Source organism: Pleurodeles waltl, chromosome 2_1 (assembly GCF_031143425.1).
Source record: "Pleurodeles waltl isolate 20211129_DDA chromosome 2_1, aPleWal1.hap1.20221129, whole genome shotgun sequence".
Classification (NCBI taxonomy): domain Eukaryota; kingdom Metazoa; phylum Chordata; class Amphibia; order Caudata; family Salamandridae; genus Pleurodeles; species Pleurodeles waltl.
Genome location: NC_090438.1, coordinates 26,682,859 through 26,703,768, shown reverse-complemented (window position 1 = coordinate 26,703,768; position 20,910 = coordinate 26,682,859). Strand labels below are relative to the sequence as shown.

The window sequence follows — 20,910 nt, the reverse complement described above, 5'->3', positions numbered from 1 at the left end:
TCTAAACAACGTATGCAGTTAATGACCAGTGTTCTGCTCAACTAGTAAATTTACCTATGGATATGTTTGAGCTCATTGCCCACCTCTATAGGTTGAGTACCGAACAACCTAACATCAGAAATTACCTAGCAAATTAGTGAGGCAACAATCAAAACAACCAGTCCAAAAGCAATATTTAGAAGATTGCTTATTCATCACTTCTTCATATCCAGACAGCCATACGAACAGCCAACGCAACTCTCTCACACTCGAGCTTCATCAGGGCATTAACAGTATCATATCAACAAATATCCTAGACAACTCAAGTAAAGCAATCTCCATTTAAATCATCAACCGTCCAAGCACCGCACTCATAATACACATGGCTATCCTAGATATTACAAGTATTATCCACAAAGATTTGATCCGGGGAGGTCCACATACTTGACTGAAGCCTGAAACACCAAAGTCCAAAGTCCAGTGCCTTGTACAGCAATGCTTTTCTACATCCCTCTCAACTTTCTGGCAGTTTGGAGTAAAAGATGTAGGAAAGTGCTGCCGTACACAGCACTGGACTTTGGACTTTAGTGTTTGAGGCTTCAGATGAATGTGTGGAACAGCCCTTTTCTCTGATCAAGTCTTTGTAGATACTATTTGTAATATATGCAATCGCCATGAGTATTATGGTTGCTGATGTAAATCTAGATTGTTGCAGTTATGTCGTCGAGGATATTTGTAGATTGTGCTTGGTATTAAGGCATGGGCATGACACACCTCAAGAAAGTTCTGTATTGTTCAGAAGTTGACTAGCTGTCGGAGTAAAAGCCGTCAATCTACAAATTGACTGAGGAATAGACGGCGAGTTCCTTCATAGGAATCACACAAACGTTGACTAACTATATCTAGAACAATGGTAGACTCAATGTCTATTTTAGAGACTGACCATTAACTATATTACACTAGCCCTACAGACAAACTGTGGCCCCAGGCTTCTAGGAGGTAGGATTTCTGTCCAATCTAGACTTATGTACATTGGATATTTCCTTTGTCCTGAACAAGTCAAGTAGAGACAAAACAATTGCCAGCTGCCAGCAATTCAAGAGTTAGTGATTTGAAGAACTGGACTTTTCACAAACACTTATATGATCCCTTAAGGACACAAGTATATACCACTGAACAACACTTTGGGATTTTATGAGGGCTTGTTTCCCCAATAAATTAATCATTTCATTTTGTATACTTCCAGATGTATACTGATCAATACTTTCAACTTCTTACTTCTGCTCTGATATCATAATATATGATTGAGGAGTTTGGGTCCGAGGACTTCATTTCAAAGGACATATATTCAAACATAAGATATTGAGCCCTCCCTCGGTTTTTGCATTGTAAAGAAAAAATGTGGATAATTGCAACCAATCCACCTTATTTACCCTCCCTGTCCTGGGAGTTGATCTAAAAGCTTGGAAGAAACAAAAGCTCAAGTATGGCTGGGAGGAATCAGAGATCAAAGCTTCCACCAGGTACAGTAAGTCAAGGTTGTGGGACTAGATCAAATCTGCAGTTTTGATGTGGTGTCTTGCTACAGATTGGCAGTTGTGCAACAAACAATTGAAAGTGGACTGAACAGGTCTTCTGAGATGGGGAAGGTCGTAGGGACTTGAAAGAGATGGTAGGTGTTAGTTTGGATTCTCTTCAATAAAGCAGTTAAGTGTCTATCTCTCTTAATGACTGGAATATAGGGGGGAGAACCAGCTACATCTTGGAAAGTGGACATGATATAAGAAAGAATAATGTTGTTACCCTTTAAGAGTTAGAAGAGGACGGGGTTGTGTGGCATGCAGAGAAGTGGGATTGATGGCAGAAGGAGTGCTGCTTTTAATATCTGAGTGAACTATTTGAGTACTGGGTAAAGGAGGATATTGGAGAGATTCTGAATTATTAAGGGATTGTGACGTTGAGTATTGGATAAGAGAGTTAAAGTCCTGATGTGACTTTTCTTAAGAGCATGTTGAGAAATTGTGGGACAGGGAGATTTCTTAGACTGGGGAGAAAATTTAAGATAAGGCACTGCGAGAAAAGGTGAAGGTAGAGCTCGCATTGAAGGGTAGACACTAATTTTGAAAAGTAAATGAAGATACATGTATCACTTCAGAGAGAAGACAGTCCAGTTTGGTGATGAGGGAGTTGTAGTTTTTGGTGGTCAGAGGGAGCCTCTAGCGGAAGGAAGGAAGAATTGGAATGCTGTATAGTACATTTTTTGATTACCGAGACCAGTGAGCAGGGCTAGGAGGCGCTAAAGGAGATTCCACTTTAGAAATGATAGGACACATTTCTTTGGATATAGTTTGAAGAATTAGTCTGCATTAATTAGTGTAGTCAAATATGTACAGTCTTTTCAAAGATGTGTTTGTTTGAAGGGCCAATAGGGGAATGTTTAAGGGAAGGGATGAAATTGAAAATAGGGGCAGAGTTAGTAAATTAAGGAGAAACTGCTTCATGGATGTGACTACCTATCTCATGCTCTGGCTGAGTTACTAACCACCCATTATGCGTTATATGTGGGAGGCGATTTGGAGATGTTTACATGCATTTTGGAGTTATTAGGAGGAGAGGTTGTGGTGGAATATGAGGGGAAGATCCAGGCCAGGGGTACAGGGATGAGAAAGCAACTTAGGCAGGGGTGAGCTCAGTGAAAGAGGGTGTTGAGATAGCCATTTGAAAGTGAAGGAATGGCTTGAATTTATAGTCAAAATGTGCAAGTGTAGGAAGGTAGCCTCTTTCTAGCCTTGTTACCCCCACTTTTGGCCTGTTTGTGAGTACATGTCAGGGTGTTTTCACTGTCTCACTGGGATTCTGCTAGCCAGGGCCCAGTGCTCATAGTGAAAACCCTATGTTGTCAGTTTGTTTGCTATGTGTCACTGGGATCCTGCTAGCCAGGACACCAGTGCTCATAAGGTTGTGGCCTATATGTGTTCCCCGTGTGGTGCCTAACTGTCTCACTGAGGCTCTGCTAACCAGAACCTCAGTGGTTATGCTCTCTCTGCTTTAAAATTGTCATTGCAGTCTAGTGACTAATTTTACCAATTCTGATTGGCACACTGGAACACCCTTATAATTCCTTAGTATATGGTACCTAGGTACCCAGGGTATTGGGGTTCCAGGAGATTCCTGTGGGCTGCAGCATTTCTTTTGCCACCCATAGGGAGCTCTGACAATTCTTACACAGGCCTGCCACTGCAGCCTGCGTGAAATAACGTCCACGTTATTTCACAGCCATTTACCACTGCACATAAGTAACTTATAAGTCACCTATATGTCTAACCTTCACTTAGTGAAGGTTGGGTGCAAAGTTACTTAGTGTGTGGGCACCCTGGCACTAGCCAAGGTGCCCCCATATCATTCAGGGCAAATTCCCCGGACTTTGTGAGTGCGGGGACACCATTACACGCGTGCACTATACATAGGTCACTACCTATGTATAGCGTCACAATGGTAACTCCGAACATGGCCATCTAACATGTCTAAGATCATGGAATTGTCACCCCAATACCATTCTGGTGTTGGGGGGACAATTCCATGATCCCCCGGGTCTCTAGCACAGAACCCGGGTACTGCCAAACTGCATTTCCGGGGTCTCCACTGCAGCTGCTGCTGCTGCCAAACCCTCAGACAGGTTTCTGCCCCCCTGGGGTCTGGGCAGCCCAGTCCTAGGAAGGCAGAACAAAGGATTTCCTCTGAGAGAGGGTGTTACACCCTCTCCCTTTGGAAATAGGTGTGAAGGGCTGGGGAGAAATAGCCTCCCCCAGCCTCTGGAAATGCTTTGATGGGCATAGATGCTGCCCATCTCTGCATAAGCCAGTCTACACTGGTTCAGGGATCCCCCAGCCCTCCTCTGGTGCGAAACTGGACAAAGGAAAGTGGAGTGACCACTCCCCTGACCTGCACCTCCCGGGGGAGGTGCCCTGAGCTCCTCCAGTGTGTCCCAGACCTCTGCCATCTTGGAAACAGAGGTGTTTGGGGCACACTGGACTGCTCTGAGTGGCCAGTGCCAGCAGGTGACGTCAGAGACTCCTTCTGATAGGCTCTTACCTGTCTTGGTAGCCAATCCTCCTTTGTTGGTAGCCATACCTCCTTTTCTGGCTATTTAGGGTCTCTGCTTTGGGGAATTCTTCAGATAACGAATGCAAGAGCTCACCAGAGTTCCTCTGCATCTCCCTCTTCACCTTCTACCAAGGAACGACCGCTGACTGCTCCAGGACGCCTGCAAAACCGCAACAAAGTAGCAAGACGACTACCAGCAACATTGTAGCGCCTAATCCTGCCGGCTTTCTCAACTGTTTCCTGGTGGTGCATGCTCTGGGGGTTGCCTGCCTTCACCCCGCACCAGAAGCTCCGAAGAAATCTCCTGTGGGTCAATGGAATCTTCCCCCTGCTAACGCAGGCACCAAGAGACTGCATCACTGGTCCTCTGGGTTCCCTCTCTTCCTGACGAGCATGGTCCCTGGAACTCAGCAACTCTGTCCAAGTGACTCCCATAGTCCACTGACTCTTCAGTCCAAGTTTGGTGGAGGTAAGTCCTTGCCTCCCCACGCTAGACTGTGGTGCTGGGTACCGCGTGATTTGAAGCTGCTCCGGCTCCTGTGCACTCTTCCAGGATTTCCTTCATGCAGAGCCAAGCCTGGGTCCCCGGCACTCCGTCCTGCATTGCACAACCTTCTGAGTTGTCCTCCAGCGTCGTGGGACTCCCTTTTGTACCTTCGCGTGGACTCTGGTACACTCTTCTTCCAAGTGCCTGTTCAGGTACTTTTGCGGGTGCTGCCTGCTTCTGTGAGGACTCCCTGAGTTGCTGGGTGACCCCTCTGTCTCCTCCTCCAAGTGGCGACATCCTGGTCCCTCCTGAGCCACAGCAGTACCCAAAAACCTTTAACACAAACCTTGCAGCTAGCAAGGCTTGTTTGTGGTCTTTCTGCGTGGAAATACCTCTGAAAGCTTCATCACGACGTGGGACATCCATCCTCCAAAGAAGAAGTTCCTAGTCCTCTTCCTTCTTGCAGAACTCCAAGCTTCTTCTAACAGGTGGCAGCTTCCTTGCATCCTCAGCTGGCATTTCCTGGGCTCCTGCCCACTCCCGACACTGTTGCGACTATTGGACTTGGTCCCCTTGTCTTACAGGTATTCAGGTCCAGAAATCCACTGTTGTTGCATTGCTGGTGTTTGTTCTTCCTGCAGAATCCCCCTATCACGACTTCTGTGCTCTCTGGGGGTAGTAAGTATACTTTACTCCTACTTTTCAGGGTCTTGGGGTGGGGTATTTTTCTAACCCTCACTGTTTTCTTACAGTCCCAGCGACCCTCTACAAGCTCACATAGGTCTGGGGTCCATTCGTGGTTCGCATTCCACTTTTGGAGTATATGGTTTGTGTTGCCCCTATACCTATGTGTACCTATTGCAACCTATTGTAATTCTACACTGTTTGCATTACTTTTCTGACTATTACTTACCTGTTTTGGGTTTGTGTACATATAACTTGTGTATATTACTTACCTTCTTACTGAGGGTACTCACTGAGATACTTGTGGCATATTGTCATAAAAATAAAGTACCTTTATTTTTAGTAACTCTGTGTATTGTGTTTTCTTATGATATTGTGCATATGATACAAGTGGTATAGTAGGAGCTTTGCATGTCTCCTAGTTCAGCCTAAGCTGCTTTGCCATAGCTACCTTCTATCAGTCTAAGCTGCTAGAAACACCTCTTCTACACTAATAAGGGATAACTGGACCTGGCAGAAGGTGTAAGTACCTCTGGTACCCACTACAAGCCAGGCCAGCCTCCTACAGCAAGTGCCTCATTCATTGATTGAATGACTCATTATCTTGCCATCATTGAAGGTTTGAGATTGGGTGTCACTCATTTCTTTACATGTGGAATTATTCTAGACTCCTCAGCTTCATTAAATTGGGGAGCATTTCATTCCAGTGGGAAAGATGATGAGAAATGGAGAGGAGGTCAGTTTTAGGCCACCCTAATGGCAGCAATACTGTTGGTCAGAGAAGAGTGTTTCCAGGAGATATTCCGTGGCTTTGTGCTTGAGGCTCTTAGTTGCATCTCAGATTGGTTAGAAAGAACATTTTGAAGGAGATAGTACAAGCGTTGCATAGTTTATCAAGGAGGTGAAAGCTATTGGATTGCACCATGGTAATAGGTCGCAGTAGGGATAATTGTGGCTTTTTAGGCCAAATATTAAAGTTTACAAGTTCTATTACTCCATAGCAGCTGACAGGGAGTCTACTTATTTGTGATTTCCAAGATCTTAATATAATTGCTGCTTTGGACTGATGTAACACCGACGTCTGTATTCTCTTTTTTCAGGCAGCTTGGAAGGCTGTTGTCTCTTTCTTCGGGAAGCTTCTGTTGGTACCAATGAGCCTGGCTGCATACAGCCTTTATTCTCTTGCTGGTCTCTTAGTCTGTTCTCTTCATAATTAGGAAGGGCCCTTGAGAGTTTTTTCGGGGAATGAATTGCAGAAAACTACCATTACTGAAGAAAAATCTACTTATGTCATCATGAACTTTTCTGTGGCTGAGTAAAAGGATTTCCCAAACACAAAATAAAACATGGAGGTTGGTGGGGATGGTATAGACTCTTAGCTCTTCTAAAGCCATTCAGACTTAAATGGACGTGTACATGGTGTTGCAAATGGGATCTGTCCATTTAGTCCACCAGGACTGTTTTACTTTTGATGAGTGGGTCTCTCTACCTAAGTCACACTCACTGTAATCACACAGTAATTGAACTGAGCAGTGTCCCCATTTAAAGATAAGACCACTGCAGCGAGGTAGGGTAAGAGGCACTGGTCTGGTTACACGTCACTACAAGTGCACGTGTGAGAGCAAGTGTGCTGACTGCACATGTGGGTCTATCATTATGTGCATCACGGTAATTGTGCAGAAAGCAGACTGGCACATAAGTGACTCTGCAAGAATAGGTGCTGGCCTGAGGTAGACTATCTGATATTTGTGGGGATTCATAGATAGTTCAGTAGGATTCACTGTAAAAGCTGCAGTTCTATACATATAGGTTAAATCTGTCCTAGAGTTTAGTGTCACTCTATTTAGGCCAACACAGTCCAGCAACGTGGTAAACTGGGGTGAAACATGCCCCAGGCAGGTTCCAAGAGTATACATATACCTATGCTTCTTATGAGACATCACAAATTGTTGTATTTCTCTAGCTCAACTCATAATCAGATTCCAGACAATTGTCCCACCTTATGGACCACATTCATTACTCTGTTTCCCAGCAGAGGGACTAAAGGGTCCCTCACAAAAAAAGGAGCAATTATCAGTGATTGGAACAGTTCCTGGGAGAGGGAAATGGTGTGGGGAAAATCTGCATCTGATAATTAACTGTCACACTGCAACTCTGCTGGGTCAGCCCAGGCCCACTGAATAAAGCATAAATGCCAGACATTTGAAGCCAACATAGGAGAGGCCACCTTTTGAAGTTTTGGTGGGAAGGTATCTGGCAGTGATGCCAGCTGGGAGTGGAGCTGAGATCCTTGTAGGGGTTCTTCACAGAAATAGCTTGACAGCACCATGTTTTATTGTTCAGGAATGCTGTACAAGATGATTGGAACAGGGGTGGAGGGATGATGCAGCATCCTAGGATTGACCACGGATGTTTGGCATCTAAAACTTTTCACCCCTATTTAAATACCCTGCACAAAGGACAGACAGAAAACAAGACCCTGGACCTGAAAGATGACGACAACTGGAGGGAGAAGTCACCTGATGCCCTGCAATCATGGGACTTTGTCTGCAGCTGATCCTAAGAACTGATGGGTCCCTCCAGGGTCAGTGGTGTTAAACTCCTTATACCACCTGAGGACCAGTTGGGGGAAGATCTGGACTCCACTATTACTCCAAGTACCCTGCAAGACAGTCAGAAGGCTCGCTTGCTTGGAAGTGTGCTGTGCTGACTGATAGTGAAGTAGCTACGATTATGCCCCCACCAGCAGTATCAGAGCATGAAGAGACAAGCAGATTGGCACAGGGAGCCAGTACAATCAACTCCCCACAAAGTATGCCCTTTAGAGGCCAGGAGGCCTACTGAAAACACGCCTGTTGGCTAGAGCTACCCACCAGGAATAATACAGGCCAAAAATCTTTAAAATCAGCCCAGCAGGGCCACTGTAATGCATCTTTACAGATTTATCCATTTTTCCATGCTTAAGTCGAGAAATAGCACATGGTGCTCTGTTTAAATTTCTCTTAATCCACCTCAGAGTAGGCCAGTGCCCGGGGGTCAGTGCATCTTATTTACTTTATTGCCCAGCAAGGAGGCATGTGTATGCCCCTTCCCCAGAGTACTGATTGCACCTGGGCACACCCATTTTCCTAAGAGCTGAGGCAGTGTGAATGGTGCCCGGGACCCCATCCCTGAACCTCGATGTAGAAGCTGCGGCCATGAAAACCATGGAAAGAACAGCAGCTCTTGGATCATTGCCTGCCTCAGGGAATGCCTGATGTTGCTGCCACATGTGTCCATGTGTTGGGGGGTTAGTCACACCCACAGCAGAGAGTTGGTCCTGCCGCAGGGAGGAAGGATTTGCTCCCACTATGAAGTGTGACTCCGATGCCCATGTGTTGCACAGGAGTGCAAAGCATGTGGGGCACAAACGGGACCACAGGGATTTTCAGGCTCCACCCGTGGGCCCCCAAGACCCTCACCAATACTCTCACCACCATGTGGGTGTCCTGGGTGTGACTGGAATACACAAAAACAATAAATAAATAAATGAAAGGCATGCCCACAATGCTGCTTATCGAATAAAGTATTCACAGAGCTGAGATTGGGACACCCCATGATGCCCTGCTAGTTGAAAATGAGCATATGTTCCTTTATTTCGTGCCCCATTGAGGGGCAGGGACACCACTAACATGTTTCCAAAGTGTTTTTGTGGGCTACATGGAGTGCAGCAGGAATATTTTTAAATCCTTAGCCCTATGTCTACCCGGTCATTGAATTCATGACCTCGGGAAAGGGTTTCATAATTTGCAAAGCATTCTCAGAATTGAGCTTTGGCTCTAGGAGTCTGGAGTTTGAGTATCCATTATTGTGCTTTCTGTTGTTGCATTATGTGTCCTCAAGAGATAACGAAAGGCTCTAACATATATTTGTGATTGTTTTTAAAGTCCTTTATTTAGAATATTACTTGACAATGAATATATAAATGATAAATGCATTTAAATGTGATTATTGATTCCATTGTGTTTAATGGTGATTTCTAACATGACAAATGTTTATTTTATTAATATGGTGTTCTGTTGACAAAGTCAATAGACTTGCTTTCTACAGTGATGTGATTACACCGTGACAAAGCCAAAAGGCCAGACTTAGTTACACTGACACCCCTTATATTATGATGTTTCATCTAGTATCCGAGGGGAGAATTATCATTATGGGGTTCATGACCCACTAGGAGTCAAATGTAATACATGGATGTCACCAAAACTGTTCTCATCTCCCTGGTGCATATATTGTAAATTAATGTGTAGCATTTTATATGGCAATATGTGCTGTAAATGTACTTTTTCTTTCTTGAAGAAAAAACAATAACTGGACAATAATTTATCGAGCATGCAAGCGAATAGAGATTACTAGGCCACACCCCCTCTCCTGAGGTGGCGATTGTACTGCTCTGATTTACTACCTTGAGGAAGTCAAGTTCTACAATGGGGTACTTGGCTTACAGTAAGGAGACAATTGTGAACCTTTTATTTGTGAAGGACTCAAATCCATTACAACTAATAACCCAATTTCCTCTAGATGGAAAGAAAACTGTGCTGACAGAGTCAAGTACATTTCGAAACAATATGAGATGACAGTTTGGAGCTGGTCTTGTATACAGTACTAATCCCTTGCTAATCATTGTAACTGGTGCATCATGGGAAGCTACAGATGGAAAAGTTGTGGGAGAAGGAGCCTGTGGACTACCTAATTGACTTGCTAGATGTCAGTGTGGCCAAAATTGGAGGCAAAAGTAACCGATAATTGTTAGAAATTTGTTGGTGACTGGAGTGTGAACCTTAGTCAAACAGCAACCACAATCTTAGTCAGGGTAAGTGTCAGGCAATCCCTAAATTAACCTTTGCTCACCCTATGGTAGCTTGGCACAAGCAATCAGGCTTAACTTAGAGGCAGTGTGTTAAGTATTTTTGCAACACTTCAAACAGTAAAACAGTGAAAACACCACACAAAAAATCTAACTTTAATAAATATACCAAAACCAAAAGCACAAATTCAATATGTAGAACTTAAGATATTAATAGTGTAGGTTTTAAGTAAAAATAGCACAAGGAAGCATAATGCGCTAAAAGTGGTTACCTGGTCGCGCCGGCCTTGGACAAAATCAAAAGTTCAGGCTGACCACAATGGAGTGCCGGTCAAATACTGGGACCTAGTTACGCCTGCTGAATAGAAGTACCTTAATCCAAGGTTGAAGACTGTTGTGTGGATTCGGGTTGAAGGTGCATTGCGGGATGTCGCTAGGCTGCAGTGCCAGATCCTGATGCATTGACACTGGAGATCCTGTCAATGGGTCTTGTGATGTGAAGGCCGGTATCAAGGATGAGTGGCCCAGTCGAGGCAATGCATCATTCCCAATGAGCAGTGAACCTGTGATGCTGAGGTTTGGTGGCGTCATTGAGGTTGCCGTCGACAGGGATGTAAGGACCTTATGCCAGAAAAAGTTCCAAAGACAACGCATTGGTCCCCAGATGCGGGATGCAGCAGTGATGACAGTCTTTTGCACTGGGGTCCAATCCATGCAGCAGTGGCGATGAGGGCATTCTACTCAAAGATGTGCTGCTCAGCAGAGGAGATGTGCCAGTTCTGCTAGGGGATGTATCACTCAGCAGAGAATGCATCAGTTCTGATGAAAAAAACACCTTACACCCACTTCCAAGGGTCAGGAGTGTCACCATTTGGCAGGACCGACTCACAGATGGCAGACTCCAGGTGCAAAAGCAGGGTAGTTGGAAGTCGTTTATGTCCATGAGACTTCTAATCAGGAGGCCAGCCAGCAAGCCCTTGGAGTTACTCTGGGTTCAAGTGATGCAGGTCCAGTCATTCTCACCCACGCAAGAAAGCAGCAGGGCAGCACAGTAAGGCAGGGGTCCAGCAAAGCAGAAGTCCAGCAGAGTGCAGTCCTTCAGCAGCACAGCAGCTCTTGTTCCTGTCAGAGGATTCACAGATCCAGAAGTGTACTGAAGTGGTGGTGTCAGAGGTCTACTACTGATACGCAGTTGGGCCTTTGAAATGGGGTGACTTCAAATACAGACCTTTGAAGTGCACAGAGGTTCTGCCCTTGCGCCCTGGCTCCAGACTCACTATAGGGGCTATGCAGCCCTTTGTATGTGGATAGAACATACCTTATTCAGGTGTAAGTGAGGCTGTGCCCAGCTACTCCCTCCCATCCTACACAGGATGGGCGATCAGGTCACATCGGAGTTCCAAGTGTGTGTGGGTGTCTAGGAGCAATATGCAAAGCCCAGCTGTCATCCACCCCAGACATATGATCAGAGACAGGCACCAAATGGCTAAAGTAAGAAAATGCAAACTTTCTAAAAGTAGCATTTTTAGAATAGCAATTTAAAATCCAACTTCACCATAAGTTGAGATTTTTAAATTGTGATTTGAGAGACAGTTTATCTCTTCCAAATTGTGAATAACCCTTCTAGGTTGTAATAAGATAATCTCAAAATGTTATCCATTGGGAGAGGTAGGCCTTCAAGTACTGGAAAAAAACTTTGGGAGTTTTTCAGTACCTAGACATGTGAAACTTATAAATACATGCCCTGCCTTTTAAATACATTGCACTCTGCTCTTTGGGTTGTCCAGGGCCTGCACTGGGGATGTCTTAAATATATAAAAAGGGACAGTTTGGGTCTGGGAAAGGATTATCTTGCCAGGTCGACATGGCAGTGCAAAACTTCATATACAGGCTCTGTAATGTTAGGGCTGTGATATGGTTAGAGGGCTACTTAAATGAGTGGCACAACCAGTGCTGCAGACCCACCAGTAGCATTTAATTTACAGGCCCTGGGTACATGTAGTACCACTTTACTAGGGATTTATAAGTAAATTAAAAATGCCAATTGGGTATATACCAACGTTACCATGTCTTGAGCAGAGAGCACAAGGACTTTAGCACTCATTAGCAGTGATAAAGTGCACAGAGTCCTAAAACCAGCAAAAAACGAGGTCAGAAAAAGTGAAGGAAGAAGACAAAATTTTTGGTGGTAACCCTGTAGAAAGGGCGATTTCCAACAGAAATCATCAGTTAGGAAGCTATAAATCTTCACACTTGGAAAAAGAGATTTGATATTAAATAAACATTCTTTCCCAGAGTCATCACTAAACCATGAAACACATCCCGAAGCTTAACCAAATCTCACAGGAACTGTTCTTGCAATAAATATAACTGGAATTGAATTCCTTACCAATGGACCTCAAACCGTGCCTTATGATGTGATAGCTAGGTTCTCAATGTACTTGCAAAAACTAATATAAATTCAGCAGTTATAGTTAGAGTTATTTCAAGTAACTATAACTCAGGTCCTCTCAATGCACTGCTAATTACCTCAGATAATACAGCACACATGACAACTTCTAAAACATCATAAAAAATATAAATGAAACATTATCAGTCAAGTTATTGAAGAAAAAACTGTGCATGGAGGGGCACAAGATATAGCTACTTGAAATAACTCTAACTATAATTGCTGAATTTCTATTGTTTGTGTGAGTAAATTCGGCACCAGCCTTGTATGGTGTTAGAAGTGGGGTCTCTAGTTTGCAGTCGGTATACACCTTGTCCAGGTAGGGAACCTCACTCTTGTCAGGATAAGGGAGATACCCACCTCAGATAACCTCTGCTTGTAGGAGGCTGGCCTGGTTTGTAGTGGGTACCAAAGGTACTTACACCATATACCAGGTCCAGTTATCCCTTATTAGGGAAATATAGTCAGTGTCTAGAAGCCAGGCTCTCTAGGCGTAGTGTGGATGAGCAGGAAAGGCTTATCTTGGAGATATGCAAAGCTCATGCAATACCACTGTAGTCACACAGTACTCACACACATGACCGAAAATACCCAGGGTTATAAAAATAAAGGTACTTTATTTTGGTGACACATATGCCAAAAATATCATAGAGACTATACTCACTTAGGAGGTAAGTAATACACAAATTCTATACACTAGTATGCAGAACTAGGCATAAAAACAGTTAGAAAACAGTGCAAATAGTGAAAATCACAATAGATAGAAATGGGCCTAGGGGAAACACAACCCATATACAAAGAAAGTGGGTTTCCCACTTAGGCAAGTGTTGTGTGTAGAGGGGCGCTGGGAGTATTAGAAAACACCAAAGGTAATTAATAGAACCCACCCCAGACCCCAGGAAAGCAGGAGTAAAACACAATAACTTTCCTAGAACACACAAGAACATGAGAAAGAAGATAATGCAAGAACCAGAAGAGAGTGCAAGACACCAGCGATGGATTCCTGGGCCTGAAGACCTGTGGAAGAAGGGGAACAAGTCCAAGAAGCACTGGAGAGTCCAGGGAGAACAGGAGCCCCTGCTAACGCGGATGAAGATGCAAAAGGAGAACCAATGGTGAAGAACAGCAGTCAGTACTGTACCCAAGAAGATGGATGCGGGTTCCTGGTTGGTGCAGATGATGTCCCACGCCGGATGGGTGATTGCAGTCTGGTTTGCGTCGCTGGATTCCGCCAACAAGCCTTAGCCCAACCAAAGCTCGTGCTTAGTGGAAAATGGTACTGCCTGGGACTAGGAGGGGCCTGATGGACTCTACCCAGAGGGGGCACTCAGCAACTCAGAGAGCCCTCAGAAGCACACACAGGAGTCCCACAGCACGGGGGCAAAGAAGGTGCAAAAGGAGCAGCACTACAACAAAGGGTCCCACGCCACCGAAGGACCATTTAGTAAGCTGTGCATTGCAAAAAGAAGTGCTGGGGTCTGGTGCTGTACTGTGCACGAAGAACTTTGTGGAAGGAAGCCAACAAGCCTTGGCAACTGCAAAATACGTGGTGCACAGGAGTACTGTCTTGCATGGGGAAGCAAGCTCTTACCTCCACCAAAGTTGGGCGTCAGGACCATCGGGACCACTTCAGTCCACCACCTGTGATGCAGGATCCATGCAACTCATCAGGAGTGGGGACCCACGCAGCCAGTCATCGATGCAGAGAGGTGCCTGCTGAAGCAGGGGAGTGACTCCTTCACTCCAAGGGAGATTCCTTTGTTCTTCTGGTACAGGCTGAAGACAGGTTGTCCTCTGAGGATGCACAACTTGAAAACAGTTGTGGTTGCTGTCAGGAGCTGAAGATACAATATTGCAGAAGTCGTCTTTGCTTCTTTGTTGCAGTTGTAGAGTTCTGGGAGGGTCCAGATGCAGTTTCTTCATTAAGAAGACGAAGTAAAGGATGCAGAGGAGTCCTGCTGAAGTCTTGCAATCCCAATCTGAAGAACCACCCAATAGAGAGACCCTAAATAGCCATGAAAGAGGGATTGGTCAGCTAAACAGGTAAGTACCTATCAGGGGAGGGCTCTAACATCACTTGCTGGCACTGGCCAGTATGCTCCCAGAGGTCCCTGCCAACTTGGAATCCAAGATGGCCAAACCCAGGGACCCTCTGGAGGAGCTCTGAGCACCACACCTGTGGTGATGATGGACAGAGGAGTGGTCACTCACCTTTCCTTTGTCCAGTTTCACGCCAGAGCATGGACTGAGGGTCACTGAACGGGTGTAGACTGGATTATGCAAAGAGGGCACCATCTGTGCCCTTCAAAGCATTTCCAGAGGCTTGGGGAGGCTACCCCTCCCAAGCCTCTAACACCTCTCCCAAAGGATATCTTTTCTTCTGCCTTCCTGGGTCTGAGCTGCTCAAGCAACAGGAGGGCAGAAACCTGTCTGAGAGGTGGCAGAAGCTGGGGCTGCCTGTAAAACCTCAGAAGGCTCTAATGGCAATACTGGGGGTCCTGTAAGGAGCCCCAAGAGTGCATGGAATCATATAGCCAATGCTTGAAAAAGCATTGGGGTATGATTTCAACATGTTTGATACCAAACATGCCCATATTCGGAGTTACCATTATGTACCTGGACATAGGTAGTCACCTATGTCCAGCACACATGTAAAATGGTGTCCCTGCACTCACGAAGACCAAGAAAATGGTCCTGGAGGCCGTGGGGGCACCTTTGCCAGTGCAGGGGTGCCCCCACACACAGGTACTCTGCACCCTACCCTCAGTGGGAGGGCCTGCTATAGGGGTGACTTATAAGTGACCTGGTGCAGTGTAAATGGCAGTGAAAGGGTGCATGTACCTTTTCACGCAGACTGCAATGGCAGTCTTGCAAAAGCCTTTGCATGGGCTCCCTATGGGTGGCAAAAGAAATTCTGCAGCCCATAGGTATCCCCTGGAACCCCATATACCATACACTAGGGACTACTAAGAGGGCACCAGTATGCCAATTTGGGGTGAAATACTGGGTTACCAGTATGCAGTGACAAAATTTTGAGGAGAGGGAGCATAATCACTGGGGTCCTGGTTAGCAGGATCCCAGTGAACACAGTCAAGCACACTGACATCAGCCAGAAAATGGGGTTCACAGTGGCAAAAAGAGGGTACTTTCCTACACTGCTCACCTCCTTGGTAGCTTGGCACAAGCATTCAGGCTTATCTCAGAAGCAATGTGTAAAGCATTTGCACATAACAACCAGTAATAAAGTGAAAACACTACAAAGGGACACCACGTCAGTTTTAGAAAAATAGCCAATATTAATCTGTGTAAAACAAGACCAAAATGGGAAAAATCCAGCATGCATTAACAAAGATATGAATTTTGCAAGAATGAACTTAAAAATACAGTTCCTTAAAGTCAATAGCTCCGTCTGAGGCTGTCATGACGTCATGAACAACATATCTAATAGTTCAGTCTGGCCGTTGCGTTTCGTGCCACCTATGCTGGCAGGAAGACCCAAAAGCAGTACCTTGGAAATGTTGCGCGTTCTGATCCTTGCGATGAGATCCAAAGTGCGACATCACTGGCGTCGGTTCCAGAGGCCGGTGCAGGGGGTTCACACGTATTGCAGATTAAACTCCGGTCTGATGATGAAGTCGGAAACGCTGGCATGGACGGCATCGGGGCTTCAGTCCGAAGCCGGATGATGTGACGTGCGGTGTGACAGCAGCTCAGCGACAGTGTACTGCGGCATCGGGGAGAACAGGGCTGCAGTGAGAAGCGGGGTGGTGGAACATGCAGTGTCTCCAGGTCACGGTGCAGGCAGAGGCATTGTTGTTGCTGAATCACTCAGTGCGGCGCCCACGGGTTTTTGGAGTCAATGGCGCTGGCATTGGTGGACAGGGGCTGCATGCGTGATGGGACGGTTCTTCGTGTACCTCACGAGCGGTGTCCTCAGGCCACGGTGCAGGCAGTGGCGTCGGTGTCAGCGTGGAGCATCGTTGTTGGAGATGCCAAGGCTGTGTTGTGAGCAAGGCGTTGCGAAGTGCGGGGCCCACAGGTCACGGTGCAAGCAACAGCTCAGTGACGGCGTCAGGTGGTAGCGTCGGTGAGACCAGGGTTGCGGTGCGACGTGGGGCACGGCTCCGTGTGATGTCGGCAGGTCGTGGTGTAGTCAGCGGTGTTGCTAACGGCGTCACAGTGGTTTTTCTTCTATTGCAGCATAAAACACACAGTTCCCAGTGCTGTAGGCAGATGAAGCTGAAGTCTTTGATATCCATGAGACTTCCAACAGGAGGCAAGCTCTAATCCAAGCGCTTGGAGAAGCCTCACAGGCAGGAAACACAACACAGTCCAGTCTTTGCCCTCTTTAAGACAGAAGCAGCAACTGCAGGCCAACCCAGCAAAGCACACACAGCAAAGGGGCAGTAATCCTCCTCTAGCTCTTCAGCTCTTCTCCTTGGCAGATGTTCCTCTTAATCCAGAAGTGTTCTAAAAGTCTGGGGTTTTGGGTCCACTACTTATACCCAGTTCTGCCTTTGAAGTAGGCAAACTTCAAAGGAAGGTCTCTGTTGTTGACAAGATCCTGCCTTGCCCAGGCCTGGCCCCAGACACACACCAGGGGGATGGAGACTGCATTGTATGAGGGCAGGCAAAGCCCTTTCAGGTGTAAGTGACCACTCCTCCAAACACTCTAGCCAAGATGGCCCATTAGGATATGCAGGCTACACACCAGCTCCCTTTATGTCACTGTCTAGCGGGAATTCACAACAGCCCAACTGTCATTCCGACCCAGACGTGGACTACACAAGCAGGCAGAGTCACAGAATGGGTTAAGCAAGAAAATGTCCACTTTCTAACAGTGACATTTTCAAACAGACAATTTAAAAACCAACTTTACAAAAAGATGTGTTTTTAAATTGTGAGTTCAGAGACCCAAGCTCCTTATCTCTATCTGCTCCCAAAGGAAACTGCACTTTAAAGTTATTTAAAGGCAGCCCCCATGTTAACCCATGAAAGAGATAGGCCTTGCAATGGAGAAAAACAAATTTGGCAGAATTTCACTTTTAGAACATGTAACACACATCAGTACATGTCCTACCTTCTAAATACACTGCACCCTGCCCATGGGGCTACCTAGGGGGTACCTTAGAGGTGTCATACATGTAGTAAAAGGTACGGTTTGGGCCTGGCAAGTGGGTACACTTGCCAGGGTGAATTGGCAATTTAAGACAGCACACACAGACACTGCAATGGCAGGTATGATACATGTTAAGAGGGTTACTCATGTTGGTGGCACAACCAGTGCTGCAGGCTCACTAGTAGCATTTTGTTTACAGACCCTGCTCACCTCTAGTGCACTGTACTAAGGGCTTCCTAGTAAATCAAATATGCCAAGCCTCGATCAACCAGTCAACAATACAATTTACACAGAGAGCATATGCACTTTAGCACTGGTTAGCAGTGGTGAAGTGCCCAGAATCCGAGAGCCAACAAAAACTGGTAAGAGAAGTTTGGGAGTGAACCTGCAAAAAGGGCCAGGTCCAACATATGTCTACCTCTCATATTATCTTATATTTCCTTTTACGAGTCCATCATTAATCCTTTTGGGTGCTGGAGTAGCATTCCACTCTCCAAAAAGCACTTTGACGCATTGTCAGCAATAGTAAGCACTAAATATATAAGCGCTATATAAATACAATTACAATTACAAATACTATAGGGTTCCACCCCTATGTCTTGCAGTATGTATGCAGTTCTGTGATGAGAGTTCAAGGTTATTGTGCTACATTAGGGCTGGAACTCATGAACTGAAAGTAATGAAAATAATTCTGTGAAAAAAGCAGTAGCTCTCTGAGCTATCCACACAAAATACAGTTCTGTGATCTGCATAGTAAATGCAGGCATAGTAACCCTCTGCATTTGTGTTTGATGTGAGGTTTTCCAGAAATTAAGGGTGCTTAATCCCCTGATGGTATTTCCTTATTTGCTTTTGTATGTCCCGGATGCATCAAACAGAAATCTACTGATGATCAGATATTGGTATTTCTAAACTCCTTTTATTCATTTCTGTGACAAGTTTTTTTTTACATGTTTTTCATATTGAATTGATACAGCCATTTAGATGTTTTTTACTTTAAATTGATACAGCCAACACATGTTTAGCCCCTTTAAATTTCCTGTTAGACGAGGGCTTTCTCAAGGCTTATTTGCAAGGTTATAATGAATTTAAATTACTAGTGTCCAAATTTGGATAAGTTTTACAAAGGTCCTGGACATATAGTATAGCTTATTCCCTGTCAGGAAGTACAAGGGTACAGTCTCCGTGGTCGGTCCTGGCGTCTTCTCAGTAGTAACCCTCTGTGCTCCTTTATGATGAGTCAGAACTGCCACTAGACAATTCTCAATCCCTCTCCCGCAGGAACATTAATCCCCAGTTATCTTGGCATTTGTATTGTTGCCTGAAAACTGTCTTCCACACAAGGAACTATGCACTGGGAGCTTTTAAACCCATAGGATATTTCTATACACAGCACCCCTCCTGCCCCCAGGATCAGCACCATGTGCAGCTTCTCTGGTCACGTCTACTTAGAGCCGCCCCTCATTTGTCCCCTCAAATACATGCAGGAATCGGCTCAGTTTAATACCAAAGAAATTGAAATAATATTTTCTAACACTCTTGCATATTATCACGTATCAGCACACTGAAAAGATGTAGTACCTCCATTGCTAAAGAAACCTTCCCTATGCCCATAATTCCCAAACAACTTCTGACCCTTGTCCCTTTCACTATTTTTATCTAAAGTTCTTGAACAAATAGGATTTTTTCAGCTGCAGGAATATGTGAAATCAAAATACTTACTGAACTTAATCAGACTGGCTTGTGAACTGGCCCCTCCACTGAGCTGGTTGGACGCAGTGTTACAGCAGTGAGAGGGAAATTTCCTTGACCTGGTGGAAGAATGACTCCCACCTTCAGGGATCAACAGTCTACTCCCTGAGTTCTCCTCCAAACTAAGGGAGACTAGTTTATGATCTATCTCCTGCCCCTGGGGACTAACTACATCTAAGACCATATTGACCCCCCACACTTTAGAGGTCCCACCAGTGGGGGGTTTCTCAGGACAGACAGAGCCCCCCTGCTTGTGTCCTAGCTAAGAACAATCAAAGCAGCATGGTTAGAAATGAGGTGCCCTAGGCCACCAACCACGAGAACCTCCGACCTTCTTCTCAGAAGGGGATTGGAGCTTTTTGTCTACCCCCTTTGTCTGAAACTTGTCTGTGTCTCCCTTGTTCTCCCCCCTCTGTTGGGGAGAACCTGAACCACCCTTCTTGGGATCACCCCAAGATACATTTTGAACACTCCCTAGCTGGGGTCAGCAAGCTTGCCATGTACTAGGTGCTAGCATAGTTTTGTAAAACTGGTATTAATCATGTGCTGTCTCAAGAGTAAATTGAACAATCCAACATCCAACATAATCATTAACCTTGCTGACCCTCATCCAGCCAATTATTGCCTTGCTGGAGTAATCTAAGGAATCCACCAAGGACTGGTTTTGGATTTTGTAGCTATCCCTTAACCTCTGCTGGTAATACTCAGGGGTCAGCCAAAATTAAGAAACAAGGGTGGCTTTTATGGGGGCATATTTGGTCTGGTCCTCTATATAAAGTGCAAGAAGTGTGTCCCTCCTCACTGTAGGCATATACTTCCAAACTACCCGCTGTAGGAGGCTGGACTGGCTTGTAGTGAGTACCAAGGGGTACTTGCACCTTGCACCAGGCCCAGTTATCCCTTATTAGTGTATAGGGTGTCTAGCAGCTTAGGCTGATAGATAATGGTAGCTTAGCAGAGCAGCTTAGGCTGAACTAGGAGACGTGTGAAGCTACTACAGTACCACTTAGTGTCATATGCACAATATCATAAGAAAACACAATACACAGTTATACTAAAAATAAAGGTACTTTATTTTTATGACAATATGCCAAAGTATCTTAGAGTGTACCCTCAGTGAGAGGATAGGAAATATACACAAGATATATATACACAATAGCAAAAATATGCAGTATAGTCTTAGAAAACAGTGCAAACAATGTATAGTTACAATAGGATGCAATGGGGAAACATAGGGATAGGGGCAACACAAACCATATACTCCAAAAGTGGAATGTGAACCACGAATGGACCCCAAACCTATGTGACCTTGTAGAGGGTCGCTGGGACTATTAGAAAATAGTGAGAGTTAGAAAAATAACCCTCCCCAAGACCCTGAAAAGTGAGTGCAAAGTGCACCAAAGTTCCCCTAAGGACAATATAGTCGTGTTAGAGGGAGAATGCAAGGAAAACACAAATCAGCAATGCAACAACGATGGATTCCTGTCTGA

The 20,910-nt window shown here is 45.3% G+C and overlaps 1 protein-coding gene across 1 annotated transcript in view; it reads right to left on the bottom strand.

Moving 5' to 3' along the window:
- Positions 1–20,910, bottom strand: part of LOC138260451 (nicotinamide N-methyltransferase-like) — a 125,292-nt gene that overhangs the window by 87,984 nt on the left and 16,398 nt on the right. The gene's annotated exons all lie outside the window — the stretch shown is intronic.